The sequence below is a fragment of the Notothenia rossii genome (genome assembly GCF_949606895.1).
Source record: "Notothenia rossii genome assembly, chromosome: 6".
Lineage (NCBI taxonomy): Eukaryota > Metazoa > Chordata > Actinopteri > Perciformes > Nototheniidae > Notothenia > Notothenia rossii.
The window spans coordinates 10,038,887-10,054,727 of record NC_136909.1 but is presented as its reverse complement, the minus strand read 5'-3'; positions in this window follow the sequence as shown (position 1 = coordinate 10,054,727).

The window sequence follows — 15,841 nt, the reverse complement described above, 5'->3', positions numbered from 1 at the left end:
TGGAAAAGCATTGTTTCCCAAACCTTTGTGGTGGACCCAACTTTTTCTTTTTCGAGGCCCACTACCCCCCTAAATACATGCACACACATAACCCATGGCTTGCAAAAATACTATAGAATGTATTTTAAAAATATCTGTGATGTGTCTGAAACTGTTGTGCACGACTCTCAAATCAAAAAGAAACCAGATAGGTGGATTCAGGTGCAGCCAAACAGGATTTATTCAATGCTTATACTCAGGCAAAAATACAAATCCTGACACTTCCTTTATAGCCTCATATCAGATTCTAATCATATCCTAATTTTTAATATGATATCTATTGCTACCAGGGTCACATTGACATGTTCCTACTATCCTCTTACAGTTTGTTTTTATCCACAGTTGTGTTGCAGTGCGTGTAACCTTGCTTAAATACCTTTGACTCGTAATACACTGATACTTATTTTGACTCCACTTCATATTGATGGCAGCGATGGGATGTCAGTGTATGTCATCCTACTGAAGACATTTTTATTTATTTTGGAAGCATTTAAAAGTGCTTCTGTTTTTTTGCTCTACAGGATTTACACTTCTAGTCTAATTATAACTCCCCCTCCCCCAAATTGACCCTAAAAAGCTTCTTTAGCCCAGGTACTGATGAGTCAGTGCAGAGGTAGGTGGGATCGCATTAAGGTCACAGAGGGAATATTTTAATGATGTCCGTAATCTTTTATGACAGTAGGCTATACTCACACACAAACCTGAGGTCCCCTGATCTCCCCTCACACACAAATCTACTCAGACGTAGTCAATTACCCTTTAACATCAAATGGTTCATCAGCTCCCCAGCCCATCGGAGAGTGAATTAACCTTATCTACCTGCAGATGAAGAGGTATGGGTGTGACGGTTATAGGCTTTCCCAGTCAGAGCCATTCCTTGCCATATGCAGTGTATTTTCCACACAGCATGATACTGGCTTATCAGGCCCCAGAAATGCAATAAAGAAAGGATTATGATGCAGTTGTTCATTTTAAAAAGTGCTTATTCTGTACTTTAATCATGCACTCAATTAATATGTGGCTACGTGTTGTGTTCGGGGACTTAAAGGGGCTGTGGGATGTTTAAATGCTGAAACTCAGCGTGGGATTTTTAAAGCCAAACTTCCAGTGTGTCAACTGATTTGTGCTCTGTGTTTCAGCACGAACCAGCAGATACTTTCAGAGGACTGCAGATGAAATTGTGTGTGTGACAAACATTTAAACGTCCTTTAATTCAGTCTGTTTGGCCGTAAAGGGACCATGTGAAGGCTAAATCACAGTCATTGCTGATGACTTACGGGAGGATTTTGTTGCTGATGTTCATTGGTTCCAACAAAAACTGCGCTTATGAGGCCAGCCAAATGTTCATGGTTGTATTCCCGCCGTTATCATTTGGCAATCACGATAAAACTGATGACTATAAAGATGATGATAATGATGGCAGCAGCAAGGACGCCCGATCCTGCCTCCCTAAATCTCAAACTAAACTAATTATTGCTGTGAAACGAATAGTCTGCTGAGACAAATCAAGTTGAGACATGTAGGTGTGGTTACCAAACCAGATAATCATTGTCCCCCGGAGAAACGGTAATAGATTTGAGTCTGCAGTAACTGACCAAACATCAGGGCCTGCTGCTCTGCTGAGATACCGCTCCAGGCTGTCAATGATACATCTGATCCTTTAACCCGGGCTAAAACTAACATTTTCAGCCCCAAGCGCTCAGGATTTACCCCGTGAAGGATCACACTCGCTCAATACTTACAGACCCACACAGGCCCGGTTCTACGGGGGTGCATAAGGGTGCATTGCACCCTCAGTTGAGTCGTTATGCACCCTCATTTGAAAAAAAAAAAGTGAAAAAAAAAATGAAAAGTGAAAAATATTACATATATAATAACTAGGGCCGGGACTCGATTAAAAAAATTAATCTAATTAATTAGAGGCTTTGTAATTAATTAATCGAAATTAATCGCATTTTTAATCACATATAAATATTTGAACTGAGAACAGTGAGAAGCAATTTTTTTCACATGGATTTTAGTATACCATTGAATAATGACTGAATACATAAGCTTAAGCAACAAAACATTGTTTATTTTTTTCAAGGTGGTACTTAACCAAGACCAACAGAAAAGTGCAATTTTTGCCATAAAATGTAGCAATAGCATATTTAGGAATATAGTACATTTCAGAGATTCAGGTAGCCTATAGGTAGGTAGACCTTCTGTAAACTATAACACTTTGTTTTTGAAGTAAAACACAATACTTTCAAGTACATTCAGAACATTGGAAACCCTGACTATTAGAAAACATCTCTCTGTTGCTTCAGAGGCCATAACAGACTTTGTTGATTTACCAACAGTTGATTTAAAAAATCTAATCAATTTCAGTCCAACTCTCTCAATAACCTTGGCCAAAACAATAAACAGTTCAACATAAAGTGCCAGTTGCACCAACAACATAATAAATAGTTCAACATAAAGTGTACCATTTAAAATAAAATAAAAAAGTGCCAGTGATTGACCTCAATCCCTCCTATTCTTCCAATATCCTGATGAAAAATAAAATCTCTCTGTTGCATAGGCCACTGTTTGATCAACGCGAATTGGGTGTGGGTCCTTGTACTCCGTGTCGGACTAACGTCCACGCTAGCTTCCACGCTAGCTGCTATATGTTTTGCATTGAGGTGATACTTGAGGCTTGATATGCTGCGGTGATATGCGAATTCCTTTTTGCATAATTTGCAAACAACCGTGCTCTTATTGACGCTTCCATCCGTCCGTTTTTTAAAACAAAATGTCCCATCCACGGGGCCAACCAAAGCGGTCTCATCAGCTTCTTCGTTCATGTTTGACTATTGTTCACTGTGGTTTGTTGTTGTCTGAAGTCATGAACGTTAGTTGGTGCTCCAGTATAATCGGTACCCGTGAAACTCATCCAGTGAGAAACGTTCCGCGGTGCAAAAATAAGTGCGATTAAAATGCGTTAATTTTTGTGTAATTAATTAATCTTAATTAACGCGTTAAAGTCCCGGCCCTAATAATAACAATAATAATAATAGTAGTAATAATAATAATAAGAAGAAGAAGAGTTGAAATAAAATAAATTGTAATTGTGGTTAAATAACATTGTCTGCTGCATTTATTTGGTCAATTTAAACGGTAAGTAACGTTATAGCCATCTTCTGCTATGCATGTAGACATTTCGGTCTTGAAAGGGGAGTGATTTGTAAAATAGCCATAAAGAAATAGTAAATCTGTTTACTCTTCTGTTTCATGGGTGTTGAGATGTATCCATATCTCTTCATTTTGCTCTCAAAGTGCACCAGATTGATGCAATTGATTCAATATATATTTTTAAAATCTTCCCGGACCCCTCTAGAGGAGTTGAGGACCCCCCTAGAGGAGGTGAGGACCCCCTAGAGGGTGTTGGGTCCACTCCCCACTTATAAAAATAGCACTTTACCACTGCACCCTCTCTAATCTCAGAGGCACTCTGAGTCATTTTGTTCTGGAACCGGGCCTGCACCCACAGTTAGTTACCAGACACCTGCCTGCCCTGATAATCATTTATCCGACCAGATCAATGCAATTGCTCTATATTTGTGAGTCCGAATAACCACATTTATTTCATTTTTCTGGTTGTGTGCTCTCAGTCTCTAGGAGGCCGTGCTATCAGCCAGAGCCATAAGCGTCACCATACTTTCTGATTAGATATAGATTGTGTGTATAGGTAAGATCAAGAAAATCGTCTTATTATTTTCATCTTCTGCACTGTGTTGATCGATTGTCCACCGTGGCCTTCAATCACATATCAATTATTTATTATACCACATTTATATGGAAATACATGTCAGTTTAATGTGTTTCTCCTTCTTCTCGTCTAGTGAGCTGTGTGTGGTCTAGATACAGAGAATGGGAATATGAATAAAAGCTTTCTACAAAAGGTTTGTACTGTCCAGTACTTTTCATTTCTCTCTCTGTGTTAAAAAGGCAGTAATTATAGGAAATCTTTAATATAATGGCTTTTTGCCCTTTGCTGAGGTTTATTCGACATGGATACCCATTAAATTGCACATGCTTGTCCACCTTTTAGCTAATGTGAAACACTTTATTCTTAGTTTTACCACCTAAGGTCACAAGCTTTTATCCCTGGTTCTCAAAAGAGCACCTGGAGATGTTGCTTGGTGCGCAACGCGTCTTACCAGTGCGCATGCGCACCTCCGCACATGTTATGTGCAGCCCTGACTATATTGTATAAGATTGTACGCCTCTCTTAATTGCTTTATCTTGTTCACGCAGACTTGTCTTAGAGCTGTCTTTTCTCACTGATTTGAGCACATATACGGTTCATTTACAGGGCCTATGTTTATGGTGTGTAAAGCAGCTGTTGTGCATAATGGAGCGCTGTGGAAATGAATGAAGCCCTGATCAGGACCAGTTTGTACCTGATGTGACAGGCTGCGATTGGATGAGCCACGTTGCAATCTAACAGCTGCATCGGTGCAGACAGCCATGACAGGAGAAGAGACAAAGTGATGGAGACGGAGAAGAAGGGGCAATTTGAGAAGGGATGGGAATGCAATACATGGAACAAACAGTAACAAGTTAAATATTTAAAGGTAAATTCGTTGTATGTCTATAGGCAAGGCAAGGCACGTTTATTTATATAGCAACTTTTAGCACACGGCCATTCAAAGTGCTTTACAAAATAAATAAGACATTTGAATACAGACGTACATGAATAAAAGTTGCAACGTACCTGCAGGATTCAAGGAGTTTGTTCCAGATAGTCGGGGCATAAAGAAGTTAATATTACGAGACTGGAAAAAAAGGGAGATCATTGGCCTAAAAAATAAAGAATAGTCAAATATGAAAGTAACATTTAACGAAAAATGTCAAAAGACGGTAAAAACTTTGGTCAGAAGTAATATCCTTATATATATAAATAAATAAATATATTCAAGGTAGGGTAGGTAAGAATGGAGAAACCAGCTCGAGTGCGCTAGAATTTGAAAATACACAACCGGAAAAAATCTGCCCCTTCCTTCAGACTTCCTTACAGAGCCCCTCCTCCAACACCGATCGGCTCTGGACATTGGGCTGTTTAGCCACAAAAAGACTTGTCCAACTAAATTGGAAGGAACGCAAACCAGCATGCTTCACTAGGGACTCATGGCTGGACCTGCTGAAAATGGAGCATGGTTCTCTGCTGGGGGATTTTGAGGCTAGACAGGAGGATTACGGTTCACTGTCCGCAGCACTCCAGGGCCGTCCCTCCCTACAGGCCGACCGATCATGCAGACTGCGTGGGGCCTCACTTTGCGGAGGAGGCCTCATCTTGCGGAGGATGCCTCAACTGAGCCGAAAATGCGGCTTATGCGGCGCAATTAGTGTGGCGACGCTCGCGAAACAGAGGGCCTCATCATATAACACATAAACGTGGGGCCTCATGTTGGCCAGGGACGGCCCTGCTCCTATCTGACCCTGTCAATATGGCATCTCCTGTGTAATGCCCTGTTTATCTTATAACTGAAACATTTAAATAAATTAAAAGAAAGAATGAGAACAAAATTCACATAATATGAAGCAAAATGTACAAAGCTCTGTAGATGGAGGGGGGCAACAAAATTACCAGGATTAAAACACCTTAGGGAACCCTTTGCAACTTCTTTAGCTCATCAGACTTGTTTTGCAAATATATAATAAAAAATGCTGTGGGGATGGACTATTATACCAACCGTTTTTCATGAACTGTTTTACATTTCTAATAAATGTTGAGTATTCAAACCTACACTCAATCAGTAGAAATACAATTAGACAAAAAGATAAAGTTTTTTTTGGATGGATGTGAGTCAAATCCTCAGTTATGTCGTGCTCATGTTTCCAGACAACAGAGAGGCTTCTCAGGGCCCTAAAGTGATCGTCAGCCTGACAGGGGCCCCTCAGCGTCCCCCGCTCCTCCCCTCTGTTGCTGTGGCATCCGAGTGATCTCGTCATTAATTCATAGCAGCGCACCGAACTAATTTAGCACTTGTTAGCCTCCCGCTGTTTACTTTTCTTTATTTGCTATCATTAACCCTCTTCCCTTCAAACTGTGCGGTGTGTGTGTGCGTGTGTGTGTGTGTGTGTGTGTGTGTGTGTGTGTGTGTGTGTGTGTGTGTGTGTGTGTGTGTGTGTGTGTGTGTGTGTGTGTGTGTGTGGTTGTGGGGGGTGTTGAGGGATTTGGGGGTGGGCATCATAACATCCTCACCTAGCAACGTGCCTCGGTGAGATGCTCAAAGGGTCCGGAACACTGGGGGTGCCACACACACACACACACACACACACACACACACACACACACACACACACACACACACACACACACACACACACACACACACACACACACACACACACTGAGCCCCCCCCCCCCCCCCAGCAGCCCCTGAGAGTAACTGTGAATCAGATGCTTGTGTTGATGACTCTGACAGATGCTCACCAGGCCCAGACCGCAGCCACATCTGCAGGAAAAGGTCCTCCCTAGCACACTGATTTCAATTCTCTCTGTCAAGCCGCCTCAAGAACTTGCCAGAAATCACAGACTGATCAACCAATGAGGAACAGAGGGGAGACATGTCATCACTGAACTTCATCACCTCGGACATTCATTCAATCTTCATGGCTGCCAGATGAGAGATGTTTTGAGTGGAGGTGAATCAAGAAGAAATACAATTTTTCTTTTCTTCTCCTTCTTCTTCTTCCTTTAAGGCGTGAGAACAAAGATAACCTTTAAAAGGGCTCAAACAAATCAGCAAACCCTCATCAGAGAGTTTTAGATTCTTACTTGATGATTAACAATTGTTGGTTGGTTCTGATTTCAATGAGATGATTTTAGACAATTTGGATCCTCATCTCCTAACTATTTCTCCTGAACTTACAGATGTTTTTTAAGACTGATAGTGACACACACACACACACACACACACACACACACACACACACACACACACACACACACACACACACACACACACACACACACACACACACACACACACACACACACACACACACACACAGGCTGCGTCACGCCTCCACTGACAGAGGGACGTCTTGCCCACCTGTGGCGTCTGACTCCTGGAGCAAGCCATCTTCTCTGGCAGCCACCATTTCTCTCTCCTACCAACCATCCTCTGAAACTCATCTGGTTGTGAAATCCTCAATTTTTACAACTTGCTGTTCCAACTTTTTTTTTTTTTTTTTTTTAAGGAAAGAAGGACTTTTGTTTAGAAGAAGATTCAGAAGTTCAAGAGAAGTAAGGGGCGAGAAGAAGAGCGATTCCCAAAGGAGCCTCGGAGAACTTCAGAGTGGTAAGACATCGGCCATTTTGAATTTCAATACTCTCTTGAGTTGATAGTGTTTAGAAAAGATATTAAAATGGGTAAAATAAAAACGCTTATTCAACACTTACGAAGAAAGTTCAAAGTTGGGATGATAAAAGTAGTGGAAATGAGGACAATCACTTGAAAAGTTCAGGGATCAATGTTCATGTGTTTCCTTTTTATTGGGTGATAATAAAAAATGCATAATGTGAGCCGTAGCAACAGATCAGTGCTGAGAAGTGGTCGGCTGCTGGGGTGCTAAATAAATGATAGTGGTCTCCCCATATTCCCTCTTTTTGTCTTGCTTTGCGCCTCCATCTGTTGGTTGTTGGACACTGAAGCAACCATATGCTCTGTATGTATTAATCATCCAGCCTGATCCCTGTTAGTCTGATAAAACATGGATTTAGAACATTTCTCCAGAACAAGCCTTTGAGGGCTTCCCTGCCCCCTTAAAATAGTATTTATCTTTCTTTACATCTCTGCTATTCTTTAGACTTTACCAGCAGAATAATGCTATCACCTGTCACGTGCGATGTTAAGCTTTCTCCATCACACTTTTAGCAAATACCATATAACAGAATTTCATGATCTGATACACATTTTACATTTTATAAAAGTTTAGTTGAAGAGTTTCTCTTTATGATCGTCTAGGATGGCATCTAGTTATTATTTGGCAGCGTATTTTCCCTCTTTGAGATTGATGTATTTTAATGCATGGTCCTTATTAAATTAAAACATAATAATAATACAAATGCAAAAGAGGTTGAAGACACGACCTGGGCACTTATCCCCCAGCTGAGATTTAGTTACGACTTGAATTCGTGTCTGTGTTTTTAATTTTCTTCTCAATATCTTCTTCATTATTCAGTGATTAGTGTTTTGTCTCCAAGCCTGTATCTATTCAGATGAGTTTTCCCTCATTAGTGTGTGTGTGTGTGTGTGTGTGTGTGTGTGTTTGTGTGTGTGTGTGTGTGTGTGTGTGTGTGTGTGTGTGTGTGTGTGTGTGTGTGTGTGTGTGTGTGTGTGTGTGTGTGTGTGTGTGTGTGTGTGTGTGTGTGTGTGTGTGTGTGTGATATGCGATATGCGATATGCTGTGTACATTTTCATGAGAAGGGTAGAGCTATAGCAACACGAAACTGAAATTTGACACGTCCATAGTTATTTTTATTTTTCCCTTTTTGTTTTACTGGATTATCTTTCCAACCCTTCTTGTAAAGTTTAAAGATTAAACAGGGACAAATCTTGCCCTATAGGCTGAAGTTAAAATAATTTGGGTTTTTATGATTTGCTGGGCAAGCTGAAATAGTATATAACAACATTAATTAATTAATTAAATTAATTTGATGTATTATTATTTTTAAAGGGGAAAGAATGACATTGACTGTGTGTGTGTGTGTGTGTGTGTGTGTGTGTGTGTGTGTGTGTGTGTGTGTGTGTGTGTGTGTGTGTGTGTGTGTGTGTGTGTGTGTGTGTGTGTCTTCCAGAAAAAGCCAGCACATGTGAGTCATTCACATACACACATAAACACACACATCGAACAAACTAGCATCATCTCATGGACATATTGTGAATGTCATTGGCTGCCATTGAGAGTGTGTTGACAGAGTGTGAGATGCGTAGGAGTTTGACTTTCACTATGGGTAGTTTTTGGTGACACCTCTCTATAGGGCTGTTTGATTTGGGCTCATCCACTAAAACAGCTGAGTCTTTCCCATGCAGCTGAATTGCAGACAGAAAGGTTGAAACAACAGAAAAAAGAAAACATTTCTAATCTTATCACCGGTTTATTGATTTTTGAAGTGCAAGATGATTACAATTGTTAACTCACAAAGTTCACACTGTAGCTGCGATGTTGATTTTGTAGATGTTTTTTCTCTTTGAATACTCCACCAGAGTAATAACTGTAAATCTGGACCTGGTGCATACAGCAGATGTATAGAAACAGACAAATTTGGGTAAATTGTTTGTGGATGCTGAGAGTGAATTATTGATGGCATCAGCCTGCTTAAAAATGCATCCCCAACCTTTCTGTCGCACAGAGAGAGGAAGCAGTAATTAGTGTGAGGATATGAGAGGAGACAGAGGCTAATTATCAGTGGGGTAAACACAGCAGACATCATACTCATTTTTTTTATTAAACATTTCATTTTTCAAAGATTCTGCATGCATATTAATTTGGCAAAATGCCATACTGTTTATAATTGTAATAACGATTAAACTGATTTGGTTTCAAGGCAGGGAAGGGTATATGAGAAATCATATATGAAATGATCGAATAGAGGCGATTACACGGAGCCGTTTGACCCCCCAGAGCGTTTCGTTTGCAAATCTATCCACCTTGGGACCCGTTATCGTTTCTGGGGTCCGTTTCTATCGTTTTGTTATACGGCCTCGTGTAAATGAAAGGGCTATACGCAAGAGAAACTATGCGGATCCAACCCGTTTTGTTCTCGTGTAAACGGGGTCTAATACACTACAGGAAAGAGAAACCCATAAAAAGCATAATAGGGCCTCTTTAAATCTACTGAAAGATGCTGAAAAAGGTGCTACTGATGTCTGATTATAAAAGTATACATGCAGAGTAGGAGAGGCTAGGCTGAGCCATTTATCAGAAAATTCCACATTCGAGGACAGTATGATCCTGAATTAATTTCCCCAATTTGCTACGTTGATTTTCTGATTTAAAAAAGGTATGATGGAATGCCCTGATTTAGAAAGGGAAATGCAGAGGTGAGAGAATGAGGAGGAGGTGGAGAAAGTGAATTCGACCTGGAGGTCATGGTCAGATGGTGTGAAGGGAAAAAGGAGTGACAGGTGAGAGCAGAAACTGTGCTGCAGCGTGTCACACCTGCCTCCTGCTATTAGTACCAACTATTTATAATAGGAGCCACCTGATGGATCACATTTAATGCTTTAGTCTCTCACTCTCTGAACACATGAGCCTCTTCCAAGGATTGAAGGTTTAAGAAACACAGACCACACATCAAAACACCCATTAGTATATTCATTTAAATAACCATGTATTCGTGTTGGTTTCAACTGGTTTTGCAGATAGAAATGTAACAATCTGGCTTGATTCCTGTTTTATTTTGAAAAGTGTTCACCCCTGTGTTATGTCTGTTTTAACTTCCTGTCTCTGTGTTTCCCCTCCTGTTTGATTACCTGATTGTGTTCACCTGCTGCCTTCTTGTCCTTGTGATTAGTCCTGCATGTATTTAGGTTCTGGTTTTCTGTTTGTTGTCAGATCCTTGTTCATTGTCCCATTGAGAGTCATGGGGTGTTTCTCAATGTCGAGTAAGGATGCTCCAGAGCCACTACTTCAAGCATACTACGTCATCGAGTGCCGCCGAAGGACTGTTCCAACGTCCCGGCGTACTTGGAATTCTACCGAGCCCGGCGTACTTCGTATAGCGAGAAATTTCGAGCCTGCACATGTGTAGACTCCGCGGTCTTAAAAATCCCCACAATGCTTTGCAAACGGACCAATTTCCCCAAGTCTGTGACGGATAATGTAAGCACACCTGCACACTTGCTCGCCTCTTCCACTCTTTCGTTTTCCGAATGCCAGGAAGTATTCTTGCCTCGCTTCTAAAGCAAGTGACTCGGAAGACATGTGCTTCCAAGCAAGCGTACTCGACATTGAGAAACACCCATGGTCTGTTTTTGTGTGTGTTGGAGAGATTTCTTACCTTTGTTTTGCCCTGTTCTGCTTGATTTCCTGCAATTAAAAGGTCTTTTTCTGTTCAAACCTTGTCAACCCTGCTCTACCCTCAATCGACAATGAATCCCATCTGTGTCTACATTATGTGTATAGTCAGTGTTAGGATAAGAAAACAGACACATAGCAGCAGGTAAAAGAAAATTAGCAGCATCACAATCAATGTCACCATGAATTTCAGAAAAGATGCAGACGATCTCTAAAATCAAATAGCGTAAGCTGTGCATGCCAAATATTTTTTTCTCATCTTCTTTGGTCCATCTGGTCATGATTGTTATTTTAAACTATTACATGTTTTAAAATAATGTGTTTGAAATATATTCTGCATGCGCATCCTCCAAGTGTTTAGAAACAAGTCCTTAAAGTGTTGCAATACTCTCATAACCCCTGAACCAAAAGCATCTTTAGATTTGTTCCTCGTGTCAATTAGTTTCCACTTAATCTCGTTTGAGAGGAAACACTGAGGCAACGCTCAGGAGGAGAATTGGCCAAATCATTAAAATCCAGCTGGCAACCAACAGAGCAATAAAACCACACTTTCAACTGCAGGTGTAAAATCCCACTTTTATGAATTCTAACACTAATACATTTTTACGTTTGTTAGACATGTCACATTTCACCTTTACTGTTAATTACGGGAAGAAAAGCCTTATACTGATATCCTTACCGGAAGATGCATGTTTTTTTTTTTAAATAAACGCTCCAGGAAGTAACCAACCAACCAGGTAGGTAAGGTTGAGGGTCATTTTTCCAAATAAAAGCCCCACAAACTTTATCCAAACATGTCAGCTTGGCTATAGAATTATTTTTCAAAATGAAAAACCCAGAAATTAAATCAATCCTTACAGAAAGGAATTTTCCCGTGAGATGAATATCAAAGATTTGAAGCGCAAGGTAATTGTATGAGTAATACACTAACCACTTTATTTTGAGATATTGGATTCCTCACAGCAGCTTTTCTTACTTTCTTCTTCCTCTCTCTTTGATTTTGTACTCCAGAGGAAAATGCCGAGGAGTTCTCACGGCAGAAGAGTTCTGACCCCGCTGTGCACAGAACTAATAAAGGTAGGAAACTCACTTCCTGTTCCTCCGGGATACTCACCATAATAGATCAGAAACAACAACAACATGAGATTGAGTTTCTAACTATGCATGTAGGCAGGATTTTTTAAAGATTCACATCTGTTTACTCAAAATAAGCTGATTAGGATCTGAATTGTTTTTAAAAGCTCATTTGCTAAATTGTCTGACCAGCTGCTTTTATAGCTGCTAACTCATTTCAGAAGAATACTTAGTCATTTAATCAGTTGCCAACATTTCAAGATTTTTTGATTTGATTTATTTCGAATGTGTAAAACAATAATACACAAATTGAACATGAGAATTATTATACAATACAAAATTAATCAGTGTCAAATTGATATACAAAAATATTACTGATTCTAAATTATGTATAAAGAAATAATCTACTTAATTACACATCGAAAAGGGGTGGGAAGAAGTTTACACTTATTTAATCCTACCCCTTCTCCCAAAAACTAAATTACTAACATATATATATATATATATTCTTTTTTCTTAAAGAAATACATTTGTTATTGAAAAACAAAAACAAAACAAAAAAACATAAAACACCAAATAAATAAACAGATACATAAACACATAAGCAGATAAACAAACAAATACATAACAGGTAAATGATATTCAAGAAAAGATAAAATAACAAACCAAATACATAAATAAATTAAACAATGTCATGTATCTTGTTAAAATCGTGTCCTTGAACCTTTTTACACATTTTCCGAATAAGTACACTCTTGATTTGAAGTACAAGTTAATTGAGATCCAATGAGACGTGAAAGCAAAAAGCCCTTCAATCATAAAGAAACACTTACATATTATGTGTTAAAATGTAAATGGTTGCAATCAGGCTTTTAGGAAAAACATGATTTCATATTTTCATATATTTTACTGGCACATTTGCACCTACATATGTAACGATGTCTTCAACTGGCTTGTTTTTCTTAGTGACAAATACTGACAACATGTTATGTGGAAAGATTTGTCCCCTACGATCTACAGTAGAGAGATAAATAAATTGTCTTTCAGCAAGAGATGCAATTTGATAAGCTGCAGATAAGAGTGTCTTGTTGAAGGTCTGACCATGAATGTTTTTTTTGGAGGCTACAAACCAACTGAAAAATGTTCACAAGCATTTTCCTTCATTTTGTGTCTTGTTAGAGTCAGAGCTGCACAAAATATTCCACCACTCAGACAGCCAATTAAAAAAGCCTCTCTGCCAAAAGGTTACTTGCAGACTAGAGATTATTGTGTTGCTACATTTCTGTCAGATAACAACGCTGTGGGTGTTTGTAATTGCATGTATTAATTGTGGTGTTGGGTCGTTTACATGTCAGCCTCACATAAACTGAACAAGATGTCCTCTTATGATTTATTTGCTATACTCACTCAGATTTATCATTTTTTGCATTTGCTATTAAATCCTTTTCCGTGCTGCGTATGAGACAATGTGGCCATCTCATACATTCCATTACATTCATATTTCAAGCGAGTAATTGGTTGTGGGTCTTCTGCTGCTGCTGCCGTGTTTTCATGGATGTGATGTGTTAAATTGTATGTGAGGGCAAGTGGGGATACTACTGTACATGGGAGGATTATATCAATGCAACACAAAGTTTTTGTTTTAGTAACCATGACAACCACATAACCCTGTGTGGGTGGATGTTAAAGAAAACGGTGTTGTACGGGGGACGAGAGGAAGGCACATGACAGCTACACACTGACTTCTAAAAATGTCACGGGTGAAATACACAATAATATTATTTCCCCCTCTGTTTTTCATATTTTTGATTTTCTCACTCTATCGAAGAGTTTCTCAACCTTTTTCCACTGTCACCATTTTAATCATGAATATTGTAATTTGTAAGTAGCTGCTGTCTATTTGAGTTGATCATGACATACGGTTTTCTGTGTTCGAAAGGTAACTTTACAATTGTTTTATAGAAAGAGAATATTTGGAATAACCTCTACCTTTTTATCTTGTTTTTTGTTGTTTTATAAATATATGTTTTATTGACGGATAAAAACCCTATCCTGAATTGATTTTTCTCTTACCAACCACAACATTTCCATTATCATCAGCATTTTTACACTAATAAAACCACTATATTTATAACAAAGAGCAAACACAAGCTCTTTAATAACCATCAGCTATGGACATATCTTTCTCCGGAGTTGGTGGAGACCAAATCCAGAGCTGAAATAGGAGTAAGAATCTTTTAATGTTTACAAAATGGACCAAGTAGACATCAAGACTTGTCATAGCAGTAAAACGCACAGGTGTAAACGATAACATTAACGATGGCTCAATTCCATTTTGTGTAGTTTTTTTATATCAGAAATCATAAATGCAGGTTGGTTCTGGACACGTTTTGGCTCAGAGGCCTGTACTACGAAGCTGGTTCAACCTAACCTGGATATGTTTGAGTTAGCCGGTTGGCCTAATCCAAAACATACGCGCTCTCGCTAAACGGTACTACGACGCGGGTTATCAAGTGGATCGCTCAAGCCAGCCGTGCCCTATCTAGTTAGGTGCGCGTTCACATGAAAGGGGTGGTATTTGGAGCATTCGACCAATCACAAACATGGAGAAGCGTACTGACAGCGCAGCGTCATACTTCCTGAATGAAAAGTCAACTATAATATTAGACATATGAAGAAGTTAAACTTTAAACATCCATGACTTAAACACTTTATCCAGGATAAAAGCCACATAGCTGCACCTGCAAGGTGAATACAGCTGGTAAAAGAATAAGTGTTTGAATGCGTACATTAACAGGTCTATGATATCACTGCCCCGTCTAAGACACGAGTGGATCTGACTTTAATTACATTTGTCTCGAGTGTTTCGTCAACTTAATGTGTTGCTTAAAATAATACTTCTGCATACAGTATGTGACACTGTAAGTGTTGCACGGCCAGATACGGCTCAGCTGACTCAGATAAGGAAATATATGATCAGGGCTACACATAACTGGTGCGCAGGTGCGTCACGTGTTTTAGCTCTTTTGTCAAAGTAGGACTTATTTTTTCTACATTAACACACCATTACTGGGTGACCATGCCAAAACTCTTATCATTATTCAGTAAATTGATTTGCAATGACCTAAACATTTCTACTTGTAGAGTTGCTTCGTAGCATTTAGTATTTTGCCACTTGCATTCAGCTTATTTAATGAACTACTTCACACATACTTATCATCATGTTCAAAACAGTTGTACGGGCTGACTTTGAAGTCCCCATGGTGTCGTTCTATGTTTGTTCAAAAGTTGTTATTATCTCCCTGCTCTCAACCTTCAGGGAATATCTGCCTTGCTTTTTCACTTTCATTGTCTGTTAGTAGCACAGTAATACAATCTCTCTCTCTCTGTCTCATGTCTCATTAACACACACACACACACACACACACACACACACACACACACACACACACACACACACACACACACACACACACACACACACACACACACACACACACACACACACACACACACACACACACACACACACACACACACACGCACACGCAAACGCACACCCACGTACAAGTACATACGGAGCTAGTCCCAGTTGGTAGGTGGTTGCTGGGAGCGACGACGGCAATGTCCATGCTGTTTAGACACTGTTCCCTCTCATTACTCTGTCTCCTTG